Raw genomic sequence first — 27226 nt, 5'->3', positions numbered from 1 at the left:
GACTCTGCAAATAGTGCAATACTAATACATTGGTACTGCTTGCTGGATATTGCCAGTTGTCCCAACTGCAATCTTGAGAAGCTGTTTGGGCTTATTCCCATGCTGAAGATGGGAGATGTCTGAAGATGAAGCAATTCATTTGCAAAGCTATTTTTGACTTTTTTTGCCTCCTGTCTTACATCTCTTATTATTAATATTCAGTGAGCAGATCTGTAGGGTGGAAATAAACTAGTATGGTATTTTTGAATAGATGTTGTACTCATCAGATGTAGAATTACAGAAAATTATTTCCTTTTCCTTGATAGTTCCTTTTGCTGCATTGCAAGATGACAAATTCAACCTTTTCCACAATATTGGTACTTCCATAACACAGTAATAACTCAAAAGCATTGGGAAAGATAAGGTAAATGGAGATGATTCATGGAAACGACTACAAAACCTTTTTAGAAATAATGGACTGACAAATATGAACAATATTTGAATAATATAAATGAACTAGACAAGTTTCCTCCCCACTAAAAGGATAAAACACTGTGAAGAAATGTGGAAGAAATGTAAAGCAAGTTAAGCGTGTAAGAACTGACCGAAAATGAGTCACACTCCTACGCTTTTGGCTCACAATTTGAAACACTTGTTTTTACTTGATTGGGTAGCCACTAAAAGTATATAGTAAGATTTGTTTGAATTTGATCTGTCACTGTTTTTGATGGGTGACAATGATTTTATGACATATGTCACATAGTGTCACATCATTCAAAACACATTAAGTCACGCTCTATCCCGTCATTTCTGAAGGCAATAATGCTATTCAACATGACGTGACATGAGGAGATGTAACACAACTCAACAGCTGAAAAAATAAAGGGAAAGTTTTGTAGGTGTGACATGGGTTCTTGAGATTACACTGTAATGAATCTAAGGAGGAAGATCCCAGGAGCTGTCTGTAAAAATGGATCCACTGTCTGACTTGTGTCTTTAGGAGAATGAGGTCTGGGTTACTGTGCACAGAGGGGCAGTGGGTGGATAATACAGTCATGACAGCAGTCTCACTGGGCTCAGTGGCACAGACTAGCTCTTCAGGAACTACTTGTTGGAGAGTCTCATGCCTGAAAAGAAACAAGATTGGAACTCTCTATGGCTTGAAACGTCTCTGGGTTTTTAGAGCATTTAAAATTTCTGCAGCCTCAAGGATGTCCTAAGCAGAATACATTACAAGCTAGATACTTGCTGGTTGCAGTAGTCTTCTAACAGCTTCTTACGGCTGTTTACGAGGATGGATAGTGACAGGACAAAGGGGAATGGTTTTAAATTGAGACAGGGGAGGTTTAGGTTGGATATTAGGAGGAAGTTTTTCACACAGAAGGTGGTGAGGCACTGGAACAGGTTGCCCAAGGAGGCTGTGGATGCCCCATCCCTCGAGGCATTCAAGGCCAGGCTGGATGTGGCTCTGGGCAGCCTGGTCTTCTGGCTGGCGACCTGCACATAGCAGGGGGGTTGGAACAAGATGAGCATTGTGCTCCTTTTCAACCCAGGCCATTCTATGATTCTAATAAATTTAAAATGAAGATATTTCCAGCCTATGTGAGCTCTGCTTTTGTTTTTTAAAGACTATTTTCTGTCCTGCCTTGGGGCATCAGGAGTGGAGTTCTGTGTTTTATATGGTAACATGATGCTTTTTATTCTTTCTGATTGCAATGAAGCTATGCCTCTTATAAACACAAACCGCCTTTGGCTAGATCATCAGGAAGTTCTCTCTTTCTACACCAAAAGTAGAATGTCAGCACAGAATACGAAGTTGCCTGGTCAACTCTGCAAGATCTCAAATTCTACAGCTACTTGGGTTGCACCATACATATTTTCCAGGTTAGTAAATCTTAGCCATGCACACAAATATGGTATGCTTGCTAGCATTGCACAGCTCCAAACCTACAGCTCTAGTCTAGTTACACATTATGTTTTTCTCACCACTTTGTTGGTGGAGCCTATGAATACGGATTCTCTAAGATCTTTAGATACAGGTCAGAGTTGGAAGCTGAAGATCAGCCAACCTGAAATACCTCCTTAACTCCCCAGCTGGAAACTCCCTCCAACTCTTAGATGTACCGCTAACCACTGAACACTGCAAATGGGGCACACAGCACCAGTGAGACCTGACTTGATGTCCAGAAAGCTGCTAACAGCTCTGAATACTAACATAAATGTGGGCCCAACTTTCCAAAATTATTCACCACCCTATTTTTATAATTTCCTATTAATTTCCTGAAGAGCTGTTGCTATTCTTTAGGCCTGATTTTTTTCCCTCCTGATTGTCTTGGAAGACGTCCTTGATGTCTGGAGTTTCCACTGTGTTCTAGGGCAGCTGAGAACTAATCTGAGTAGTTTTCATTCACCTCTTTTTGTGACTTAAAAATAATAATAATAAGCAAACCTCTGCAGTTCTGTAACTATCTTTTCAAAATGTTAATTACTTGCAGGCTGAATATCTTGAAATTCTTCCACCTTTGCTACCAAAGAGAAACTTGTGTAAATTCTCACTTTGTCGTCACACCTGTTGGAAATCACCGTTACAACTTAGGTGTGAAAAAAATGTGACTGAACTATACGTAGTAAGGAAAGTACACACGCCAATCTCAATGTAAGTGCATCACTACTGCTATAAAGCAGACAAAACTACTTTGGTGACATTCGCTGTTACTGTACGTTGACAAGTTCCCATTTAATTTACTACATATGGTTCTATGTCTCCATAGCTACTCTCGTGAATTCATTATTCATTAAATAAGTGATGAATTTACTCAAATATTGCAGCCACATGGCCGACACAAATGCATTCTAATATTATTAACACGTTGCCAACTTGCAACTCTTCGAAGTCTGAGTAAATGTTTTGACAAGAAGAGGCAGCAAGAACAAATAAGTAGTAGCAGTCTAGATGAAGTTCAGCCATAGTTCTAACAGCTTTAAAGTCTTAACAGTGTTTTCACTGGGGCAGTACCAGATAAATTGCTCTTATGTGTGCATACAAGAGACTAAAATTCCTTTGAAAGTTTATAATTTCTCATGGGAAAACACAACATAAAAGTTACTTTTACTCATAGAAAAACAACACCATATTTTCCTGTCAACCTTTGCTGTTGGGAATTTCAAACTTTTTGCATTTTTTCCCTGTGATTCTTTGTCGACCCTAGGGACAGGCGTTTACAACATAATTTACTTTCAGCATGTCTCTGTAAATCATTGTAATACTTTCTATGGCTAGTAAGACGAAAAAGTTGGACTGACAAAGTACTTTTCTGAGCCTCCAACAGCAGACTAAAAACACCTCTGCCTCAGAAACATGGATTGATACACAAAAGAAAAGTTTTATGACGGCTTCACATGAATGTTTGTATTTAGAGGTTGTAGTATTTATTAGGAAATATTTATTGAACTGTATTTACTTGCAGTAAAATATATGGAATGCCTGGGAAATAAAAAGTTTGTTGGTGGTACAAATTAAAATCACCAGCATCCCATGTTTGGAGAAGGCCGTTATTTTTTCCTCGCTGTTATTGAGGTCTGTTGTTGTCACTGTTGTTGTATGGGCTTAGCAGAGCTGTCTCGGATTAGGTGATTTAAGCATGGCCTCCCATAAAAAGAGCTGGAAACCTGTAGAGCCTTTCAGCCTCACTTTTTGAGGCTGCTGCTAATATCAAGGCTCATTCAGTTTTACATTAGAACTTGATGACTTGCACATTGGTTGAACCTTCACCTTTTACAACCTTAATGGGGATTTATTAGCTATTTCACAGTGTGTAAATTTGAATCTAGGTCAGATGAGGAAGAAAAATAGGGCAAATCTGGGCCTTAAGTATAACCTGCATATAATATATCAGGATAAAAAAAAAGGTGCAAAATTAAACAGATGATTAAAAGTGTCTAGAGCAGTCAGAGTCTGAAAAAAGAGCTTGATAAATTAGGGGTGTTAGCGGGCTGCTTTTTTTTTTTTTTTTTTTTTTTTTGAGTTCAAACTCAGGTGACTGGTGAAAGTCTGGTTTCCACGCAAATTCAGCAGATTAAGGAGTTAAAATAGCTTGTTAACCTGTTTCTGCTAACTGCTCGCAAGAGGAAATGTAACACAGGTGTTTGATATTCACAAGATTAAAGCTTTTGTCTACCATCAACTGTTCACCACATTAAAGCTGTTTTAATGAGGTATTGGAAGATAATGAATGTAAGCCTCTAATTCACTGCAGAAGAGACAGCTTGCCCCTGCTCTGACCTCACTGCAGCCAGGTATCTACAACAACATATTAGTCACATGCAGACCCAAAGCTAAATAGCCACTGCCTTTTGCAGCACTCATCTGCTAAAAGCAGAGGTGCTTCAGGTGCTGGAACTTTTCTGCTCAGCATCCTGGAAATTTTAAGTCAGATATTCCTGGAGTGAGGGTACCCATCCCTTAATACAGGAGGGCTGCCTGGAGGAAAACAGCAGCAGGCACAAGGAGAGGCTTTAACAGTGCTGTGCATGGGAGGGGGAGTGTGGGGGGGGGGGGGAACAGGTGCAAATTAATACAATTGCTCAATTATCATTCATCTTAACACTTAGAGATGCTTAAATAGTCAATAGCTGGAGTGAGGAAATGCTGGGGAGGGCTTTCTGGTTCTGTATCTAATATCTGACGGATATTAGATACTGCGAGGCAAAGGTATGCTGCTGCTTAGTTGTTCTTAATAGAATAAGCTCCAAATAAAAATAAAATAAAGATCCTGAAAGGTTCTCCAAACCAGATTTATTTTGGCATGCGTACGCAGGGAACTATGTACTGTAGCAAGTTTTAAATACTGTATTTGGACACTAATTCTCAACTGCCGTCATCAGTTTGCTGACAGCCATCTGCTTGGACCCTGCTCCTTCCTCCCATCCAGCACAGCTAAAGTAAAATATTGACAGAAACAACTTCTGCAGCAAAAGTGGAAAAGTTAATAACATAACTGAAGTCACACAGGATTTTTCTCTAATGTTCTGGAGCCCTCCTCCAATTTTGTTTTGCTCATGCCTTTATTTAGATGAGTCCCACCTATCCTAAAAATAGGAGGCTGTATAGCTGGATATCTTTAGATGAACAGGTTACCAAGGAGAAATCCATAGCCTTAAGTGCCTACCAGATAGTTTGTGTGACTTAATCCTAATGAGCAGTGCACGTGCTCTTGGGGAGCTGGCACACCGTGCAGAACATTGTCAATCAGAGCAGCAAAAACGTTGTCATGGTGCTGCTGAAAGATGCAGAGGAACGTGCAGCAGATTGCTAGAATGGTGATGTTAGGAGCCTATGCAATCCCCTGTGTCATGCCCGGGGCTCAGGTTTGCCACTGTGGTACTGAGGGCTGCCTCGTCACTTTGGATAGCTTTGTTCTGCTCGTGGCTTCTTGTATTCCCCACCTGAATGAGTTAGAGCTGCCATAGCTCAGCACAAAACAGGCTCTACCTTCAGCTCTTTGCAGGAAATGCCATTAAAGCTCTTGCACAGGTCACAGGGCAATGCACGATAGATGACTTCGCTACTAATTAGTTCAAAAAGAAAAGTGAATGTGTGCCTACCTACACACAATCACACAGATATACGTTCACATAAATTATTTACTTATCGTATCTATTTATAATACATGAATCTTTTATATTTTATGGAAATACCATCATGCTTTTTAGATTTACATCTCTTATTAAATTCCCCACACAACAAAACACAACGCTATAGAAATATATAGCCCTGCAAACTGATTCAAGACTTCTAATCCAAGTGGTCTTACTGTCTGCAATATTCCTTTCTAAATTGTGCCATTATGTCCCACAAATTGACTTGTAGTGAAAGATAATTTTTTTTTATTCTCTTGCAGTGTTACAGTAGAAAGAATCTTTCCCATAAAGAACAACGTGATGATTTTCACACTGAACTTTCTGCCACGTATCTGCAGAACTGCCACAGATGTACATGCACATCCAACCTGAAATCAGCCCTGAGAGTAGATGGGTATGTTTAATGAAGAGGTCAATTAAAACCACAGAATCTTTCAGCACCCTGTGTCCCAGGTGTTGGACCATGTAGCTATGATGAGGTGAGGATGGCCCACCAGCCTTATCACTCTACCTCATAGGTTCTCATAACCTATAGGCATTTGAAACACATGAAGAAGTAGAGACGCGACTGGGGAGGGGAGGAGGAAGCACTTCTATTGTGCACTTCTGAAGGTACATCCACTAGCAGAGTGAAATTTGGATAGTGGGAAATGTTTATTCTCTAAAAGAGTGGCTGGACACTGGCACAGCCAGCCCAAGGAGGTGGTAGATTCCCCATTCCTGGAGGTGTTCAAGAATTGTGGAGATGTGGGACTGAGGGACGTTGTCAGTGGACATGGTGGGGCTGGCTGGACTTGGACTTCGGAGCTTAGAGGTCTTTTCCAGCCTTAAGGATTCTGTGTTTGAACTAAATACTGTATTTTAACTTGCAAAGAAATATATAAATGCGCTATTGACCAAAGAAACCCATAGGAGTGATGAAGCCATAGTAGTGATGAAATCCACATCGCAAATTATTCTGCTTCTACATCTCCAATGGAATTACTGAACATTGTGAAGATTTTAATCCCTGACATAGATGAATGTCAGGAATTATAATTTTGTAATATTCTGAAGTGTTTATACACATAACAAGCTTTCAGTATGTGGCTATAAACTTATGTAAGTCCAACAGGTAAATAACATAAGAAAGGAGTAAGTTATCATACTTTTTCTGTATTGAAAGAAGCAAATCTCTCAACCAAGTCTGACCAGGGAACGTTCTGTTGCCTGCTGTGACACAGTGACATCTCAAAGATTAGGGTGTTTCTCAGCCATTCAGAGCAGTCATCACTTGTATGGAGCACAGAGCTCAGCACACGTGGCAGGGGAGCTCCTCATCATAAAACCATGGCCATGAGTCTAACCAAAAAATTGCAGAAGAGGAAAACTGGTAAAGGCCTCTTCTGTATATACTTCCCATTGAAGTCTAATATCTTCAAACTGTTTCTTGCTATTGCATCTTTGATGCCAGCACTTCTGTCAGATGAGTCTACAAAGATGACGATTGACGTCACTGGAGAATCTACAAGTTTTCTGTGAGCAAAGTGTCATAAAACAGACCAGCAAACAAAATTCTTTTCCCTGACTAACATAAGACATAAACATGCATGCAGCTCTGCACAGCCATATCTAATTGTAAGGTCATGCCTTTTTTTAATGAGCTTGCTAAAAGTTTACACCAAGTTTCCTCAGTGAAACAGGTAGGTTCTCATTGATCTCCAGCCAGGGCTGTCATTACAGAGGATGGGGTTCCAATTTCTGATTAATGAAAATTTTAATTACGGACAGATAACGAAGAGAAAGACACATTTCCATGTTACTTTAAACAAAGAAGAGTTAAGGCCTTATCTTAACTATGCATTGGCACTGCAATGCGAAATGGTCATGCAAAATTAATTTTTAATGTGTTCAATTTATATTAAAAATTTCTGCAAGTGTGTGATTTTTTTTTTTTTTCTAAGGCTGGAGTGCTACTTCATTTACAATATTCCCTGAAGGTGTTTTTTTTTTAAAGAGACTCTTAAACTGAAGCCATTTTAAGGGTTTTATGAGACATTATGTGAGCTTTCATATGCAAGTTAGTCGTTAAGTACCAGATATTATATTCTGTAATATGCTTAAGTGATATTAGAGGCTGTATATAGCCTGCAGTAATGGCTATTGCTGCTTTTTTAATTTATCAAGAAAATGTTGCTTAAATAAGGAGCAAATCAGTGCTTGGGTGTAGAAAATATAAATGTACAGGAAGTAATAGTATCATTGCAACACACTTTGCATGTCCAGCTTCCCTGGGGAGCAAACACAAAGTCTGCTTTCCCCTACTCCTGCTGACATACATGGAAGATCCATACGCGTAGTGACGGAAATATGCAAAAAGAGAAATTTAACTGAGTTTCACTGAGCAGTATGTGACTGCTGCTCCTCAAGACCTCATGAGAATTAATATTATGCCCTCTGTAACTGGGGTTTTTTGTACAATCCTTGGCATTCAAACAAAGTAGCATCTCACTTTCGGATGTAGACCAGTGAAGTCTTTGAATGTTCATCCTACAAAGGGAAATATTTTTGTTAAGCTGGATTCATTGGTCAAGCTGTAACAGCTAGGATGAAAAAAATCTCAGATGGTGAACAAACTTGCTATTTCTCTTTTGTCGCTTCTTGCTGAGAAATAAGGAGAAAAAAGAGGAGGGAGAGACCTTTAAACTGACAAGCCTGTAGAAATAGAAAAGTCACTTGACTTTACTTACAGACGTGCTTCCTGCTCCGAACTCTGACACAGAAACAAACCCTTTTGCAGTTGTGCTGCATGGAATTGGGACACGGGCATCTTTTGCCCTGCCCCCCACCCCACACAGTTCTCCCTGCTCTGAGCACACAGTGCTGCCCAGTGCCCAGGGCTCATTCCCTTCCCTCTGACCACAATTCTGTGCCCAGCTGCAAATTCCCACTTTCCCGCAGTGTTATGATTGAAGAAATGTATTTTAAATGAGAAATCATCTCTTCCATCTTCCTTCTCTCACCCAGCTGCTGTTTCCCACCCTGATTCCTGTTTTGGAGCCATAATTAATGTTTAATTGTTTTGTTTTTTTTTTTTTCTTTCTTTCTTCCCCCCCTGCAAATCACACCATCCTTCTCTTTTGCTCCGCTCCTCCTGGTTCTCCTCACAGCCGCCGATCTCCTCACTCCTCCTTCCATCACCGTCTTTATCATCCCTGCTCTCCTCCCTCCCCTGGCTCGCTTAAATATTTCAAAGAAAAGCAATCCAACTCCATCCAGGCTTTGTGGCACACCTCTCTTTTCATCGGCATTCATTCTCACTTGCTGTTCCTGGGAGGAACAAGGTCCTTGGCACACTATAAGCTGCCTCTCTAACAAATCTGGCCACAAATGAGCATAAAGCTGGGCACCAAATAGGCAAAGCAGACCTTAGCAATCACTATCTTGAAGAACAATTTTGCAGGCAATACATATGCCCAGGCTCTCCAAAGGGATGCAGCAAAAGCCCCAGACAAAAATCTCCCCAACCGCACTAGGTCTCTCCATCCTGCTGACCTAATGTTAAACTCTTCCATTCATCACAAAACCCTCATTGATGACTCCAAGATCACAGAATTCTAGAATGGCTTGCATTGGAAGGGACCATAAACATCATCTAATCCCACCATTCAAAGATAAAGAAAATATAGGATTCTCCAAGGGACACATGGTAGCATTTGCTGTCTACACCCATGCAGAGGGATTTATTATGGTTGGAGGACAAGACTGCGATGTGTAGCTCTTTCCATGGCAAATTTGCAGAGAGCTGGACTGAAGGCCAATAAGAAATAACAACATCAATGAAAACACATAAAAAAAAAGAACCAAAGAAACAATAACAAAAACAAAAAACCCACAAGTAACCAATATACTTAAGCAGCAATATATTTAACAAGTGAATCAACAACTGAGTTACCTCCTCTCTCTGCTGAGCCCAAGCCTCAGCCCCAGCAATCTGCCTGCCACTCTCTCTCCCCCAGCCACTCCTGGACTGATAACAGGAGCCAACTTCGATAAAAGTTTTATCTTTTTTTTCAAGCTCTTTCATGTGCTCCAAAGCGTTGCACACATTTCCCATGGGGTAAGTGAGGAAGACTCTGTACAGAGCTTAGTGTCCATTTGGTCAAAGGCCAGCGAGGCTCTTTGACAGTTACCAACTTCAGTCCTGCAATCCACAGCTTGAACTGGCTTAATCCACAGGAGACAACACCAGCATCTGCTTCTCTTCTCTCTCCCAGCCCTTCGCACACATGCACAGAGGCTCATTAAATTAATGAAGATATTTTTCCACCCTTCACCTTTATGCCTGTACCTCTATGTCCATTTTCTACACACTAGCTGCGTGTATGCATGTGCGTATGTGCTCTCGATGTGTGCCAAGGTACCTTCCCCCAGTTACATACAAACAGATGTTTTTATATAGAACGCATATTATAAATCTAAATCAATGCAGGAACAGAAATCTGAATAAATCACAGCTAAGTTGCAGCTTAAAATAAACATTCTGGAAAAAATAAGCAAATAAGCTTTTTTTTTTTTTTTTTTTTTTTTTTTTGGCAGAATGTTTATTTATTTAACAACAGCAATGCAGTTGCTTACACTTTCTACAAATGTTTTATCTCTTCTTCCTCCGCACCTGTCCCTGAGTGAATAGAGCCACATCTGTCTCATCTTGGCATAACAAGTACACATCTACATCTGCGAAAGATGATTCCATTTTTTGAAGGAAGCACTGTCTACTTCTACACTCCTGCAGTCTGCTAGAAATTATTGCACAATGGATTTTGTGTCTTGCAGGAAGGCTGCTAAATAGTGAATAGTGAGTTTGGAAATGATGCAACAAAAGTAATGCCTGATTTTAAAAACAAATAGTGAGATATAGATGTAAATATACGTTTATTCTAAACTTCACAGAGATGACAGATGCACTGATTAATGCTACCTTCGTGTTACTGTCTCTAGTGCAGCAGATTTTCACTTAACAGCACTCAGAAAATGAGAGCTGTAAAGTATAGGGATAGTAACGGGATATTGATGCTTATACCCATCTGAGTCAAAGCCTGGATGAATTTGGTAGTAAGTTTAAAAAATATATATATATTATCTGATGGTTGTTTAGTAGCAAATATGAAATAATGGGCTCTGTGGAAAACAGAAAGTGGGTTTGGATCTTTATCCAGTGTTCTCAGTATCCTTTGTTTGTCCAATCCCAAGATTTTTGTGTGCGGGGAGGGGGGAAATGTTACCAGCAGGGGATGTGCAGCAGGACGTGTGGTCAAACCAGGCAGCCTGCAGTGGTGGAATGAAGCATGAGAAGGGTCTCAGTCCTATGGGAAAGCCACAGGGTCAGCACAGCCAGCGGGCTCCTGGCTAAGAGCTGCCGCTTGCTGTCCAGGGTTATGTTATTAATAACACTCAGTAGCTCATTAAATAAATGAAGAGGTGAGCTTTGGCTGATGTAGTTAAGGGTTTAATGAGGTAAAATAGCGAAATAGCCAAAAACCTCTTGCTGACTGCACTGCCAGTGATACTGAACTGATGAGTCGCGGTGATGTTATGAACTTCTTTTATGGGCCTGGCTATCAAAGTTGAAGCAGAAATAAAGGTAAAGTGCCCCAGAGCACCTCGTTCACTGCTGAGTTTTCTTTACCACTGCCTAGAGCCAGGGAGAGCATCAATCCAGCATCACTGTGGGACCTCAGGTACCCAACCCAGACTATGTCATGTCTGGTGCCAACAAATCTGTGCCTGCTGACCAACCAGGGAACACAATATTTTCAATGCGTATGATGGCAGAGAGATTTCAGTGAGAAACGTGGCCTGGCCAGGAAGTAGAATCTTTGTGTATGGAAAAAATATGCCTGTAATAAAAGTTGGCTTCACTGCTTTCCACCATTTCCTGGCCATTTTTCATCCTTTGCCAACCTGGAGTTCTGCGCAAAGTGTAGGAAGCCCTCCTTACTGCCTCTTTGCTCAGAACTTTTGAACTTGGGGAAAAAAAAAAAAAAGGAAAAGAAAAAAAGAAAAATTAAGTACAGAAGTGAGCGTGTTTCTTCAATGCAGAAGTGAGTGCCTTGCTTTCAAATAATGTTATTTCTCTGTGAAAATTTCTGCTGCTTTTCCCCTCACTGTGCAGGGGGACAGAGTGGGAGCAAGACAGATTCATTCCTCTGTGATATCAAAACAGTTCAAAACGTGGTCAGATCCAAAAGAAATCACTAAAATGTTCATGTTTATATTCACGAATAAATTATTTCACTGGGGAAATAAAAAGAATCACAATCAGAATATGTGATCAATTGCAATTATTTTAATGTTTTCAGAAGTGTACGGAGAATTAATGAAAAGTCATCCCAGAAACTTTTGTCAGTCTCATACCCTTTAAAGGGTCAACAAACTGAACAAATTGAAGATGATTATGAAGTGGGGGAGACCATCCATACTCAGTGAGACAGTCCTTCTGCATACAGTACTGGGGTACACAGGTCTCATATGCTATGAGGCTGGGATTTTTTCCTCTTTTTTTTTTTTTCTTTCAAATATATATTTTCTGTGTTTCGTGTGCTATCTTTAGGCTTCCTCAAAATTAACTGCTTGATTTACCCGTCCTTCCTTGGAATTTATGATTCATATCTTCCTTTTTTTCCCCCCTCTCCCTCTCTCCTGCCAGACCTTTCCAACTCCCAACTGCTGCTCTATCTTCTATATTAAGCACCTCAGGCTCTGATGTACTTGACAATACCTTGTACTTTAAAAACACACACAATAGCACACTAGCAACTGAAGATATTTGCTGTCATGTGACATACATATGCTAACTTCACATTCATGGCCTTTTGCCATCTTAGTAAATACCCTACATTTACCTCTTCATCTTCCTCGCATTTGTTTAAAATATCATTGTTAAAAAGCCACACACACACACACAAAAAATCACTGACATAGTTATATAATGTGTATTATTTACTTAATAGCTGTTCTGGTCTATTGGGTAAATATATAGTCAGGCAGTTTTTAAAAACATGTATTACGTACCCAAGAGACCAGAGAGACTCTGAAGGAGCTGTTCCAGTCTATTGGGTAAATATGTATTTAGGCAATTTTTCAAAATATGTTAAAATTCCTTCAGTGCCATTCTGGTCAATTGGTTAAATATGCATTTAGGCTTCTTTTTTTAAAACTCCTTTTATGTAGCTGATGACTGAAGAAACTGTAAATGCTAAGTGTGTTTTCCTTATTTTATTGATGAGCATAGCTTGTTATTTGCTCCCATATCTCAGCTCTGTTCCCTGCTGCTGCATCTCTTTGAGGCCAATGAAGAGCCACACATCTCATGACATGGCATCAACACAGAGAGGTGACACAAGCAAAGGCTAAAATGAACATGGGTATATTTGAGTGTTACAAATGGCACTGTAAAAATCAATGAATGCACAGAGTTATAATTATGAAATAGAGAGTTTGGCTAAGCACTTGTTACACCAAAGGAGAATAGATACAATGCTTACCCATATCCTAGGCTCATTGGGAAACTCCAAAGGAGGGATCTCCAGAAGAGATCCTTCCCCACTGGTAGCCAGCTCTTAAATGGGTCTAGGAGAGGTGCAGCCAGGCTCCACTCCTTCTGGCAGCACGGGTGAATTGCCTTCACCTGTGCTCCTGGCTGACTCATTGCTTGCCTCAGGTGGTCAATCAGAGAGGTTCAGGACGTGATTCAGCTGTTCCCATACAGGCATTAACCCTTCTGACGGCCACCGTCACTAAAAGCAATGCTCTGCACACATTCTCCCTACATCAGGCTCTCTGTCAGTGGACTGATGTACTTTGCATTGTGCCATGCTGGTTCAACTGATGGATATTTTTAAGCCAGATGTATTTTCAGAGGTACAAAACAGCATTTGTAAGCCCTGCTCTCAATGCTGGGTTTGCTCGTATGATGAAGTTTAGCCCATGCTTAGGTATGAGTTAGATCAGGGCTCAACCAGCAGCACTCACATCCATTTAAATACATGACTTTATGTATCTATAAGATGATAGATATATTCCTCCAGAATCTTTTTAGGTGTTTAAGGTGATAGGATAATCAAATGTGATGGCTGAGCTATAACACAAGTTTCTGAAAATCTGAATGTGAAGTAGCTGTGACAGATGTTAGCGTGCTGGGCTTTGTGCAGCTTCTGCTGTATTTCAGTGGAGCTTATATATTTACATCTAGCTCTGACTGAGTGATCTCTGGTGACAATTTTACACATTGGTAGAAGCAGGGGCTGGGCTTAGCAAGTGACTCAAGGCAGGCAAATGAGAAGACTTCTACAGGCTTGTTCCTATTAATGCATTGCTTTCAAGACAATTAATGGGAACTCAAAGCTGAAGTATATGCATATACTCATAGTGTAGAAGCCCAAATCCTCCTGTGCTTTTCTCCTCCATTGTAATGAACACTTTTTGGTGAAAGAACAAAAGAAGCTGAGGAAAGGAGGTGGTGTTTTTAGAGGGAAGTAATGCAGAAGAGACAGAAGTGAGCATGGGAACAAGAGGAGCACATAAGTATGCTCACGCAAGTCCAAGGTCTCTACGTGTAGGGATCAATGTTGTATTGGCTCTGCCCATATCCTAAATGGGAATCTGCTAACCTAGACATGCTCTCCTCGAAGGCAGTGGGGTTGCTGCTCTGCTTAAATTTAAGCCAAGTGTAAACCTTCCCAGGCTGGAGTAGAATGATGTCACTATTTCAAATCAATCAACTCCTTTTGTTTTGCATCAGTACAAGTAGAATGCAACTTTAATTCTGAGGAATGTTTTAAGGAAAACAAATATGGAAAAATATTGATAAGAATTCTCCTAAGGAATATTGATAAATGAACATGTTGATAAGAACTCAATAAATGTGATGAATTATTGCCAAAATAAATGTATTATCCAAATTATTAGAGCAGCTGTAATGCTAGCATAAAAATAACAGTGCATTTGAAGGGATGTTGTGTTAGTCACATAATTTCATAAACAATGATCAAATCCCCTCAGAATAAAAGAATCTTCTCTGTCAAATACTATGAGATGCTTTCCAGATCCACCCGTGTATCTAGGCCTCTGCATTAATCAGGCCTACATTGGATTTTTCTTTTTAAATCATTGAGCTGGATTCCGAGAGATGCTCTCAACAGGAACTGTTGCTGTGTAACATACTCACACCTGAAATGTGATGCTATTATTATAATACAAGGATCTCTGTGGGCTAAGGGGAGTTCTGGTTTAGTGTCCAGATTCGGATGTCAAGCTTATTCTGTAAAAAAGGTAAAGTTCCATATTTCATTAATATTCCAGTTTGTTGAGGTTGGCAGGGACCAAGGATCTTTTTTTCACCAATTTATAAGTTATTGGTGAGGTTTTCCTTTTCAAAAGATACTCATGCCTTGACAGGCAAAATGTGGGTAAACTGTAACTGGAGCTTCTGAAATAGCGCTGCCAAACTATTTTCATTTCTGCCTACTTAACCATGTTCATTGCCCTTTCCTAAATAAATAAAGCATATAGATAAAATGAAAGGACAAAACACATATATTGAGCAGATAAAGAAATAGTCAGAACTGCTCCAAAGCCAGGAGATTTTTCTGCTTGTTTTTGGCTGTAACAGAGGGCAGGATAGTGGGTTAACCCGCTGTAGGCATAATCTAATTTGGCAATTTCAGTGATCCTAAGAAAATTCATATTCTATTGCAACATGTGACAGCCTTGTGATGGGCACAAATGGGGGATGAGATCAGACCACCAAAACCAATTACATTAGATTAAACAGAAATGCGATGTTTTCAATAGTCAAAAAATTCTGGAGACATCATCAAAGCCATCAGCGCCCATCTCTTCACAATCTTTACTAGGATCATTTTGTTCCCTCTGCATTGATCTACTACAAAACAGAAAATTAATTTAAAGGAGGAAAGATCTTCAAATATTTATGTCTGAATATGTGTGGGCAAAACATAGACTGAGAGCCAACAGCTTATTCCAATAGTCGGGACGGAGACTCAACATAGGGCCCCATCCAAATCCCATCAAGACCCAAAAGACCACCTTCCACTGACTCCAGTGGACATTAGGCTTGGCCCACATTCCAACCCTCCTTCCATGCTACACACATGTTCTTTCCAAATTCTCTTTTGTGCTTCCAGGGCTGTTGGAGCTGCAGTGGGGAAGGCTGTGCATGCATGGCTGAGGCAAAGCAGGGGAAGAGGGAATTCCCACTGTGGGTGCAGGGAGCAGATACAAAACACTAAGCAGTGTTATTTGTTGGCTTAGCAGTAACCAGTCTTGCCTAACAGACATCTACTTTGATTCTTGTGACATTAGGTAAACTCAACATGGTAAAACCAATGAGAGACTTTGACCTTTTGAAGCTGGTTAAGACTCAACCACCTCTGTATGTTGTCACCACCAGCAAGAAAAAAGCAAAGGTGCTACAACATATCTGCATCTACAAGTCTTCATCAACTGGATTTCCCCTCAACAGGACACAGCAGCTTACCCAGCATCTCCTTTCCCTTTGAAATGAGGGTTCTTTTCCTTAGTCTGTTCTCAACACCACTCGCAAACTGAAATGGATATCATACATTACTAATACATGCCACTGTTTTACTGTTTTTCTCTGACCACGGCAATGCAGCAGTGGAAGAAGATTCTGCCTTAGGATTTCTTTTACCAAGAGATAACTATTAGCTTCTTCTTTTTTTTTTCCTCTCATGAAAAAGCATCAACATTCACATCATCAGCCTGTGTGCTCAGACCACTGCTTCCTCAGATCAGTAATGGAACATCCCCTGGATGTGGAGACACATTTTAAACTGCATGGTGACTCTGGTGAGTGTTGCAGACCCAACACAGCCTGTGGGGGCAATATAATAGGGGATTGAAAGAGAAGATCCTCCCCCACACCGAAAACATTTTCTGCACTCATGTCTGTGGCACAAATAGATGGACTGAGCTCCAGCACATCTGAGCACAAGGCTTCTGCTTCCAGGAGCTTGCAAGCCCCACATTGGGGGTTAACAACTTAGCCCTTCCCCATAGAAGCAGAAGGAAGCTCTAGTTTTGCAGGATGCTCTTATGCACATCTGAGAGGCGGGCAGTGCAGATCTGGTGCTTGCACTCTCTTTTTTTTTCTTCCAATTTTATTAAAATACTTAGCAGAGAGAATCACATCTCCTTACTAGATGCCACGCATTATCCACTGATAAGCAGTAAACATCAACCCCAGTTTTTCATCTTACACTGTATTATCCTGAAGCCGACTTAATATGGAATGACACCTTATGATTCTGTATTTAAAAGAAGGTAAAATACGTTCAAGCATCTTCATCACAGCTACGGTCTGAGCACTTGAAAAACCTATGATAGGCACTTTTATCTGATGCATAAGAATTAAAGTATTTATCTCTTTAAAATATGAGTTTCCTTGCTTGTGAGAAATTTTCTTACTGGGAAGGTTTCCAAAACCACTCTCATGGAATTTTCTCAGCTCTTGTATTTGCTCCTTCTCCACACCTCTTCCCCAGCGCACAGAGGCACATCTGTCTGTTTTCTGCCTTATCAAGCAGACATCTACATCTGTGAGGAAAACTCCACTTCCTTAGCTAAAAACCTGTATCTGATTGTGGTAATAAAGCACTACTTCCTCAGTTCAAAACATACATCAGACAGGACCAATTACTTCAAATGACTCATAGCAACAGGCAAAGCAATAGTCGTCTTTTCAAAGCCTTTGAACTTCTACTGCTTCAAAGGTGTACTAAAATGTGGTTATGAGGCGATTGTCTAAAATTGCCAAATTACCAGTCTCCAAGCTTTGACGGTTTGTTATTTTGAGCAAATAGAAAAAGGAAAGCAGTTTGCTCACCCGCTGAGGAAAAAAAAACAAACAACAAAAAAAAACAACCAACAAGCAAAACAAAGATATTTCCTAGGTGAGAAGAGATCTTAACACGGTGCATTCCTGAACACAAAACAGAAAAACGCACTTTAAAGTAATCAAATAAAATAATCAGATTATCAAACAATATGCAACAATAATGCAAAATGCAAACAATATGATCCAAAGCTACTGGGTGAATTTAACAGGCTCTTAATCACATCCTGGGGGTGGGTCAGAGAAGCTCAAAGCGTTATTAATGGGAATTAAAGCTTTTCGCCTTCAGGTCACCAATTGGAATGTAGCACAGGTTGGTTCTGACTGACTGTCATTGCCATCCGGTAATTACTGGCAAGGCTATCTGGCATGGGCTTGTGGTCTCAGCAACCTCCAAAGAGAGGTATTTGCAGAAACCAGCATGAGAACATACCTCAACTGCAGTGGGCAGTTCAGGACAAAATAGTGCCATGGTTGAAGTCTGATCCAACAGAAGACAAAGTATGTGAAACGCAAAGATCTTACTTCAGTGGACGTCATTTATGTAGGAGGCTATAAATCAGAGTTTCAGTGCTTTCTACTACTTCAGTATTGTATTTAATACTGTTATGGAGTTATTCTCTAAAATTGCCAAGTTATTTGTTTCCCATGCACCAAATTCCACTGGACTTGAATTGGACAGTGTTACTAATGAGCTGTCCTTGACAGTGGTGGCATCCTCCTGACAAGAACCATGCATGTTGATAAAGACATGCAATAAAACATTCTTACTCTAGCTGGCTAATAGCTCTTCTGTGAATGGACTGACCCAGTTTCTGTAACTGTCATAACCACAAAAAGAACTTATTCCCAAGAAAGTTCATTGTGAAAATTCAGCACTGAGAATTCAAACTACCTTACTCAGATGGAATTGAATGCAGCACACTCAATATTGTCCCACTCCCTTAGTGGTTTAACTCTCCAGATCACACTTTTCATGCAAATATTCATGTTTAGGAAATCAGCATACAGGTTCTATTTGTGTTTGACATCTCCATTAACGCTGTTGTTTTGAGGTTATTCAACTACAGAAACACAACCAAAGAGAGGCAGAGAAAAATCATTTTAAAATTTCAGCGACTATTCACAGTGGAGATGCTCAAGGCTAGAAGCTACTTCTGGCTTTGGTAGTAGAAAACCTACAGGCACTTTCTATGAGTAAGGTACATCTGTTCAGGCACTGTACTTTGCTAACATCATAGTTTTGTTTTCTAGACTGAAGATCCTTCAAGTCTAGCAGCTCAGATGCTTGTATCCGTCTGTACACTTTTGGGTAAATACCTGTCATTTCAGGCTGAATTCCCTGATGATCTCCACAGTGAGATCAGATTGCCCCATAGTACACTGCTTTCTCTCTTCTGGCACATAGCCAGTGCCACCAACCCTGAGACTCCAGCAAAGGAGACAACAGTTTGACTCAACAGTTGCTGCATTCTCTTGCTTTTATAACAGAAAGGACCTCTGAGATCACTTGATGGAAAAAGGAACGAGGACTACCCCTTCTGTCATCTTCAATTAGTTTCTGCATCCATCTCTTTCCTAGGCATTCCTGGATGTGTACAACAGGCAGATAGAGCAACTTCTTTGTACAGACCTGGCTTTGTGACACTCTTTGATGAACAATATTTTGCAAAAGAAGCATTATTTTTTTAGCACTGAACAGCAATTCAGCTTGTTACTGTTCATTCTGTTGAAAAGAAATCCCTTTGCCATGCGTTAAGGAGTCAAACAGTGGGTATTTTTGCACAAAGCTAGAGCTTCAGCTTCACCTCCTATTAACAGAAATGATCTGATCTCTCCAGGAAAAGAAATTATTATACATACTCTTAAATATCTACTTGCCACTAACGTGGAAGAAACAAAAAAATGCACTGACAGTCTGTACCACAGGATGAAAATGTTACTGCAATCTAAACCACTATTACAGTCATTTCTCCTGCTCAACCATTCTCTACGTCAAGGTCCAGTCTGTACTTTCCCATTCTCCCAGAGCATACCTACTCACACCCATAGGGACCTTACTGGCACAAACCCGTCACACCTAATATATGTTATAGTCCCACTTTCCTAGAAAAAAAGACCTATTAATATTATAATTATTCTTAAATATCAGCAGTATCTCTGAAAAGGGATCACCAGTCTGGAAAAGATGAGAAACACTGTCAGAGAACATAAATTGTCTGTGCATTTCATCACAGGACAATGAATGTGCAGAACCGGAGTACAAACAACCATTTGGAGCAAGGTTTTATGTTCTCTATACTTTGATACAACTCTGAATGATGTTTTCTGTCATCCACTGAAGCTCTGAATTTATGAGAACATCAGCACATCCATTTAAACTGAGGATGCCCAGATGGGGAAACCCTCTCACCAGCACTATGAAATACCCATCTGCTGCATATTAATACTGTTCAAGGGATTACTGTTTCATGCTGCCTCTCTGCTATGGTTGGCTTTGGGAAGCTGGGATGTAGGCACACATACTAACATGGCTCTGGGGTGAGGGTTTAGGTTGAGTCACTGTGGGACAGTGGCAAATTAGGGAAGTCTGCAAGCTCTCAGTTGGCCCATTCCAAGCAGAACAAGTTCTGAAAGGGAGAAAGTCCTCTCAGAGTATCAGTTTGGTCAAATAATGTGTTTATAGCACAGTTATTAGATCATGAGGAGCAGTTAACTGAAACAATGAAATGTAACTGTTAGAAATTATCCTCTATCAGATGTCAGCTAGGGACATTTAGAGGAGGAGTTGAAGCTTATAAATAAAATATGATGTAGAAATTAAACAAACAACCCACGGAGACTCTTTCAGATTTCTTCCTTCCCCCCGCCCTGCTTCTTAACGCTAAACCACACAGTAAACATCCTTTGAATTGGAGAGGTTTAATCTATGTGCAAAAAGGGAATTAGAGGCCAATTCAGCTTTTTTTTTTTTCCTTCTTCCTTTCCTTTCCTAGAGGCCTCCTTTTTATTTTCTTCCCAGGTATTGATTGTGAAAGTGATATCACACCAGAAGGTGCATTGATATGGTGTTGAGTAACAGAAAACTGCAAAGACTCCTTACAGTATAATCAAAGCCTCTGTTCAAGTCCCACACTCTGATGAAATCCAATCAATACGGACGATTAAATGACACATACAGAGCCATCAATATTAAATACAGTCCATTTCCTGTACAAGAGCAGTGCAATGTAAAGTGGACAAGATAAAACTTGAATAGGCAGGTTATTTACGATGGCTCTATAGCATTTAAGAAGTGACAAAAGTTAGAAGCACACATCATTTGCATGCTAATCAAAAATACAAGTAAGCTTTTGCAGTGCTTACTTTGCAGTCAAATTATATTTAAAATATAATTTGGTGAGTTTACAATGTTTCCTAACAGTAACTTATTTAAAGTTCTATTTTTGAAAGGGAAATGGGATTGGAATCCAAACTGAAACATTGTGGGTGCTGTGGTCTGTGATTTTGACAAGTCATTTGGTTCTTACAGAGCCTGCTGAGATCCCAAAGTCACCTGGTGTGAAAGATGGGGTTTGTGACAATTAATTATAGGGAGGTGGTAATTTTAGGTGTAAAGCACAGAAGAATGTAGAGCCTGAAAGACCTTACACCTAGACAGCCACCCTCACCAAGGACAGTGGCCATGCCAAGTAGATGCCAAATACAGATGATGTTTGTGAGTTTTGGATCCTCCTGGGGCTGTTAGAGAGGATCTGGGTAGCATGAGGCACTTTGTGGCATGAGCAGAAGGTGCCCAGTAAGCATAGTGAATGGTTAACTGATGGGAAGAGTGGCAGTGATGCATGTGATCTACTCTATTTTGAGACTCCAAGGGGGTTGCTTTTCTGACGGCAGGATCTCGGCATAAAACAGTATATGCCTCTTTCAAAAACAACCATGCAGACAAAATGATTCTTCTAGGATGGAAGAAGAATGAAACAAGGCAAGATGTTGGCATTAGACCTTGTGCTTGGCATGCCCAGGAAAACAAATAGCCCACTTTCATTAGTCACTGAAACAACAGAATACAACAACAACAACAAAAAAATCAACTTGGCACGCCTGTAATGTGAGTTCTGCAGAAAGATCTTTTCCAGTAAAGGAAAGTTTTCCTTTGTTGTACTGGATGGTGGACTTACATTCAAAGATGCACTGTGGTGCTTCCCTTGGGTTGAGCACCACCCAGAACTGCCAGCCCTGAGGGATGCTTTCCAGTAACATGCCACCGTCTCTCTGCTGTGCTGCACAATATGTTTTCAGCAGTTCACAGAGCCCACGTGCTTCAGCCCCTAAAAGCCACATCTAACCAGGCCAGTTTCCTTTTGACATTTTTCTTCATACCATGACTTCACAATGTGAAGGTGGGGAAACACGAACAAATTAAATATCTCCTAGCAAAAGCAATGACTTTATAAAAATATGGAAATAGGCAAAAAATATGGCTTCCCAGCAAAACCAACAGTGATGCCACATTGCCTTTTGTTCTTAAAAAGAGAAACGATGGAGACTTCACTGCAGAGGGGAGGAAGGCAAAAGCAGCAGCAGATTGACAGAGGTGATGGTTTGCTACCCCTGATCTCCACACTGTTCATTGCTTTTCACAAGAGTCCTCGCCATATTGATTGCAAATATCTTCTTTTATTGTCTTCCTCTTTTTCTATTAATTCATTCTTTTTCAGCATTAAACTTTCCCAGCTCCTTTGAAGCCAGTAGATAAAATTCCTTATCACTAAAACTCGCACTGGTTTTAGTGGAGACCCAGTAGGATAGCTTACAAGTTTAAAGTGAATCATATATTTATGTCCTTTGTTGTAGTGGGCCATAAACATTCAGTATCTTCAGGTTGAGATCCCTTCATTTTAACACAGTTTCCTAAGATTTAAAAAAAAACTCCTTGATAAAAAGTTTTACAGATAAAGTGAGCCTGAAAAATGTTCTTGGAGATGACACTACTCTCTGCCAGGACACTTTCACAAATAGTGTAGGGACAGCAGGTTGTTTGCCAATGAAAAGCTACTTTCTCTTGACAAAATTGAAAATTGATGACAAAGTGATTGGGTATTTCTCAAAATGCTGTCAAAAGTAATGACATTGGGTGTGTTCCAATTAGTTTTGTAGGCTTTCAAGACACAGCTCTCTCTCCTTGCCTTATGTGTAAAAACTTTGTGGTGAGAGTCTATTCCCCTGAAGGACAGCTCCAGTGCTACAGCTCTCAAAATTTTCTTGGGAATAAGACTGAACCAACACACTAGTCTTGACTAAATTAGCAAATTTCTCTTTCCAAAATCTGAGCCTTCTTTTCCAATTTGATCCAGTGTTATTTACTCATGGTGCAGGCCCGAAGGCGTCTTTGCAGGAAAGAGATGACGGCAGAGGATGCCGATAGGCTGATGAAGTTCATTTTGATTGACCAATGATTAACTACACCCTTTTGAGAGCCATCACAAGCCTGGGATGCACTGAGCATCCCAGTGCCAGGAATGGAGAGGCAAGGAAGACGAAAACTGCAGCAACTTCAACATCTGCCCTCTTTATGCCAATGAAAAGGGTAACCAAGATCTCTCTCTTCTTTGCGATCTAAATTACAAACAACATAAAACCAGGATTGGATTGATATGGAAGGCTACATAAAATATTGGCTTATCATTATTTCTAGCACCCTTTTGAAGCTCAGGGATAAAACATTTCTAATTATTCATCAGGCCGTTGGAACTCCTAGGCCTCTGTAACAGGGATTTAGCAGAACAACAAATAACATACACGGATCCAGATGAAAGGAGTGAATTTGAAGGGATTATTACCATAAAAAAGCAAATGACTATTTGATGGAGTTACAACAATACAGAGAGTCAGGCAGGGATAGTGAAATAATGCTAATTGATAAATACAGAGCTTCTTAAGCTTTAATTTGAGCTGTGGAATAGTAAAACAAGTGATACCTGTAATTTTCTTTTTTTCTAAAAAAAAAAAAAAATATCAGTTTGAAATGCATATATAAAAGAAACACCTCCAGAAAAACTCAAACTCAAATACGCCTTTTCTGTACTCTACCACTGGTCATTACTATAGCAAATTATTATGTATATATATTTTATATACTTTTATATATATCTATAAAAATATATATATATAAATATATATATAATATTGTGTAAATATATGTAATTATTTAAAAGCAGGCCCTGAAAGTTTTTATATATTATAATTTATACATGAAGATTTGCACCCTAGATTGGGATGGAAACCAATACATCTTCTGTAAGATCCTGTGACCTGCACAGATATGACCCCCGTGGCCACAGGAATACAGAAACAGCCAAGGAATGAAGACTCGGTTTCCTGTTCATTTACAGTTCACCACAAAATTGCTATGTGATCTTAATCAGATATCAAACCCTGCAAAGACAAAAAGCCAGAAAAGAACCCCAGACCAACAAATAAACCAAAACCCCAAACCCAAAGCAAGCCAAAGCAGGATTTGTGAACTGTCTGAGGTGCCAGTCCAACCCTAGTCTCTCATTTCCCATTCGGTCAGACAGACAACTGACATTAGACATTTTCCTTTAAATAAGGATCCATAAATATATAAGTGGAATCTAAAGCACAACATAAATAAATCTCCCATAGCCAACCTTGTTATAAGGAGCATCACAACCAATACAGTAATTATTCCTAATAAAACAGTCTTTTAGAGCACAGAGGCTGTCATCCCCAAAGAGAGAAGGGAAGAAATTTGACTTTGTACACACATGCGGCTCAAAACCCACAGACTTACCAGCCACTCTGCAAGTTGTGTGCTTCGTTATGTCACAAATACCGCCTTAAAGGGCAAAGATATGCAAAGCAGATGTACTGTAAGTATCACTAAATCAGAATTTCAACATAAGATGCTATTCAACAGCTCAATACAGTCAGTTAGAAGCTGTCTCCCCTTCTTTAATGAAGGTAAAACGTTAGCATTATAAATTGCAGCTTACAGAAATCATATTCAGACTTTAAAAAAGAGAGAGAGAGAGAGAAACCGTAAGCAGTAGATTAGCAGGGGTGGATCGCCTTGTTGAGAGTTGTGCTGCCAAAGCCTATTAAAGTAATTCACGTTTTATATGTAGACATTACCATTTTCTCTGAACTATAATGTCCTTGGAGTATTACTCCTCAGAGACATCCAAAATCCACTTTAGATTGGGCACAAAGGCACAGTTTGAGATTTACCTGTGTGACTTGTCTTGCAGGTGACAAGTATTAAGGAAGAAAATCTACACTTTGTCTGATAAGCAGGAATCCTCGGATTCTTAATTCACTTGAAAAGAAAGGATAATTACCTGAACTAAATTTCTGTGCCCATTTGAAATGGACTCAAGGGACAATCCCACAGATTAATGCTCCAAGAACATAGGATTCAGAAAGAGAACGTACGTATGGAATGTATGAAATAGGATCAGTTTTAACAACCTGGAGCAAAAACTGAATCCTGAACCAAAGGGAGGGAGAATCAAGAGGATGGGGCAAATCCATATCAGTGATAATGCATTTTGCTGCATCAGCACATTCTGGGTTTGACCATAATAGCAATGATTTTTAAAGGCTGGCTCTCTCTCCCCTCCCACACATTCTGGCAGAACTGGGAGGTTTCCATGACCCAAATGCTTGAGCCAAGATCCTCAAGTGATGTAAACTGGTACCGCTCCTCTGAAACATGGATGCATTCATCCCTTCATTGCAGCTACAGCCTTGCTGTTCATCTGCGGTACTGTAATCAACTAAGGAAGTTAACTATTTTTTCCCATGTTTTATGTGCTGTTGCCTCTGCCTCCCCCTTGCCTTGAGTTGTTTTGGTTTTGTTCTTTTTGTTGTTGTTATTGCGCCGTGCCTGCTAAGTAAATCTGTGGCGTGTTACTTTAAAAATGAAATAAAGCTTGTGTTCGTAGTGACAGTCAATAACACTACAGCATTATAATCAATTGCTATTTGTAGCAGCAGGACTAGCAGTGGGGGCAGATCAGTGCAAATTACTGTCACTGTGTGCCGTCGTGTCGTGCAGCCAGCCTGCATCACGTAAGACAAATGATACCATATTCAATGGGAGCAGACAGTACTTAGTCATACCTGTACCACGGCAGAGCAGAGCACGCCGGCTCCAAAGACGACGAGAAAGTGGTTGTAAACCCAGAGAACTGATAGGGAAGAGAAATAAATTAATCCAGCAATGAGCTGTGCTGCTAAGATCTGAGGGTAAATGCTCCTGCTTTTGCAATGGGCTGAAGAATGGAGGATTACAAGTATCTGGGGATCTACAAAAGGGTTAGATAGCTTTTTAGTGAGCACTGGTGACGTCTCTGTTGTAGTTTAAACTGATAGTTCGTACAGACGCCTGGAAGCCATGGGGGTCTTCAGTTCAAAACACCTGTTATGATCAATAATAATGCCAAAATGAAATATAAGCATTTTGGAGGTGGGTTGTTTTTTTTTTTTTTCCCCTCTATAGAATCAAGAGCATTTGTTATTGCTGTAGATCATAGCAATGTAATTTTTGCCTGTGTTTTATTTGAGGAAAGAGAACCAGGCTCTGATTTCAGTAAGAAAGAGAGCTGTTATTTGAGAACCGTGCTTTTAGAAGCAGCAGGTCAAACAGGTAATGTTGAAGATGGAGCTACTCAACCCTTTGTGTTCCAGCATCTTCGCCACCATGAATTAGGTGATTTATCCAGCATCTTTGTGGCTATATAGAAATGCAAACAGTGTTTACTGGGAAGGGAAAGAACTAGCTAGACTAAGACTTGGTTAGACTTGATGATCTTAGTAGTCTTGTCATAGAATCATAGAATGGCTTGGGTTGGAAGGGACCTCGAGGATCACCAAGCTCCAGCCCCCTTGCTGCACGCAGGGCCACCAACCTCCACATTTAATACTAGACCAGGCTGCCCAGGGCTCCATCCAACCTGGTCTAACCTTAATGGTTCTCTGATTCTCTGATTCAAAGACTGCATGCTTTGGAAGACAAAGCAAGGCAATGCATGCTTATGAAATCATGTTCCATTACTGAGCTGAAGGATTTCTTATCTGGAGAGGTGCTATGCCACAACATGCAGTCCTCTGTGCAGATTCTGAGCTGAGAGCATGGGGAGTGGTAAGGGTAAACCATCTCCAGCCCCCTCAGCTCCCAGTGTTCTCAGCCCAGGAGAAACGCATCTCCTGGCCGCCGAGCGGTCCGGCAACACCGCCAATTCAAACACTGAGCTCACTGCCGGGGCTGCTGCAGAGGATGATAATTTATTGCCCTTTTTAACGATACAGTTTGTGATATGCATACTTGCCAACTGGGAACTGGAGTGAGATCAATGAGTTATTTTACGTAGGTCCCTGAATCCTGGGCCAGAATGAAACTGTTGACCTGGAGGTGAAAGTCTCTAATTTTATTTCTAGCCCCTCTGAGTCATGTAGTCACCAGAAATAACACTGACAGCAATAAAACCCAGCAAACAAACAAAACTAAGCAAACATCAAATATGAAGGAGAAAAGATTTGGCCAGAGAAGCTCAGTTCACGTTTTGCGAGGCCGCATAATCTTTGACAGTGAAATCTGGAACATAAAACCCCGCGCGCCTGGAGCCCACTCTCCTTCTCCGAACACAAATGTTTTATAATAAA

At 40.3% G+C, this 27226-nt stretch overlaps 2 long non-coding RNA genes across 3 annotated transcripts in view; one reads left to right on the top strand and one right to left on the bottom strand.

The window, feature by feature from the left end:
• LOC122183669 overlaps nt 1–27226 on the bottom strand; it is a 253449-nt gene that overhangs the window by 9948 nt on the left and 216275 nt on the right. The gene's annotated exons all lie outside the window — the stretch shown is intronic.
• On the top strand, nt 1620–17001 carry LOC122183670. Of its 2 annotated transcripts, none has more exons than XR_006180325.1 (4): nt 1620–1863; nt 2475–2635; nt 5880–6013; nt 15985–17001. It is a non-coding gene; the product is annotated as an uncharacterized LOC122183670 (long non-coding RNA). The 2 variants fall into 2 exon arrangements; XR_006180326.1 differs by lacking the exon at nt 15985–17001 and adding an exon at nt 10198–10364.

This window comes from Lagopus leucura, unplaced genomic scaffold (genome assembly GCF_019238085.1).
Source record: "Lagopus leucura isolate 7727_CA_CO unplaced genomic scaffold, USGS_WTPT01 Super-Scaffold_100019, whole genome shotgun sequence".
NCBI lineage: Eukaryota > Metazoa > Chordata > Aves > Galliformes > Phasianidae > Lagopus > Lagopus leucura.
The sequence above is the reverse complement of the archived record's forward strand: the minus strand, read 5'-3'. Positions and strand labels throughout refer to the sequence as shown.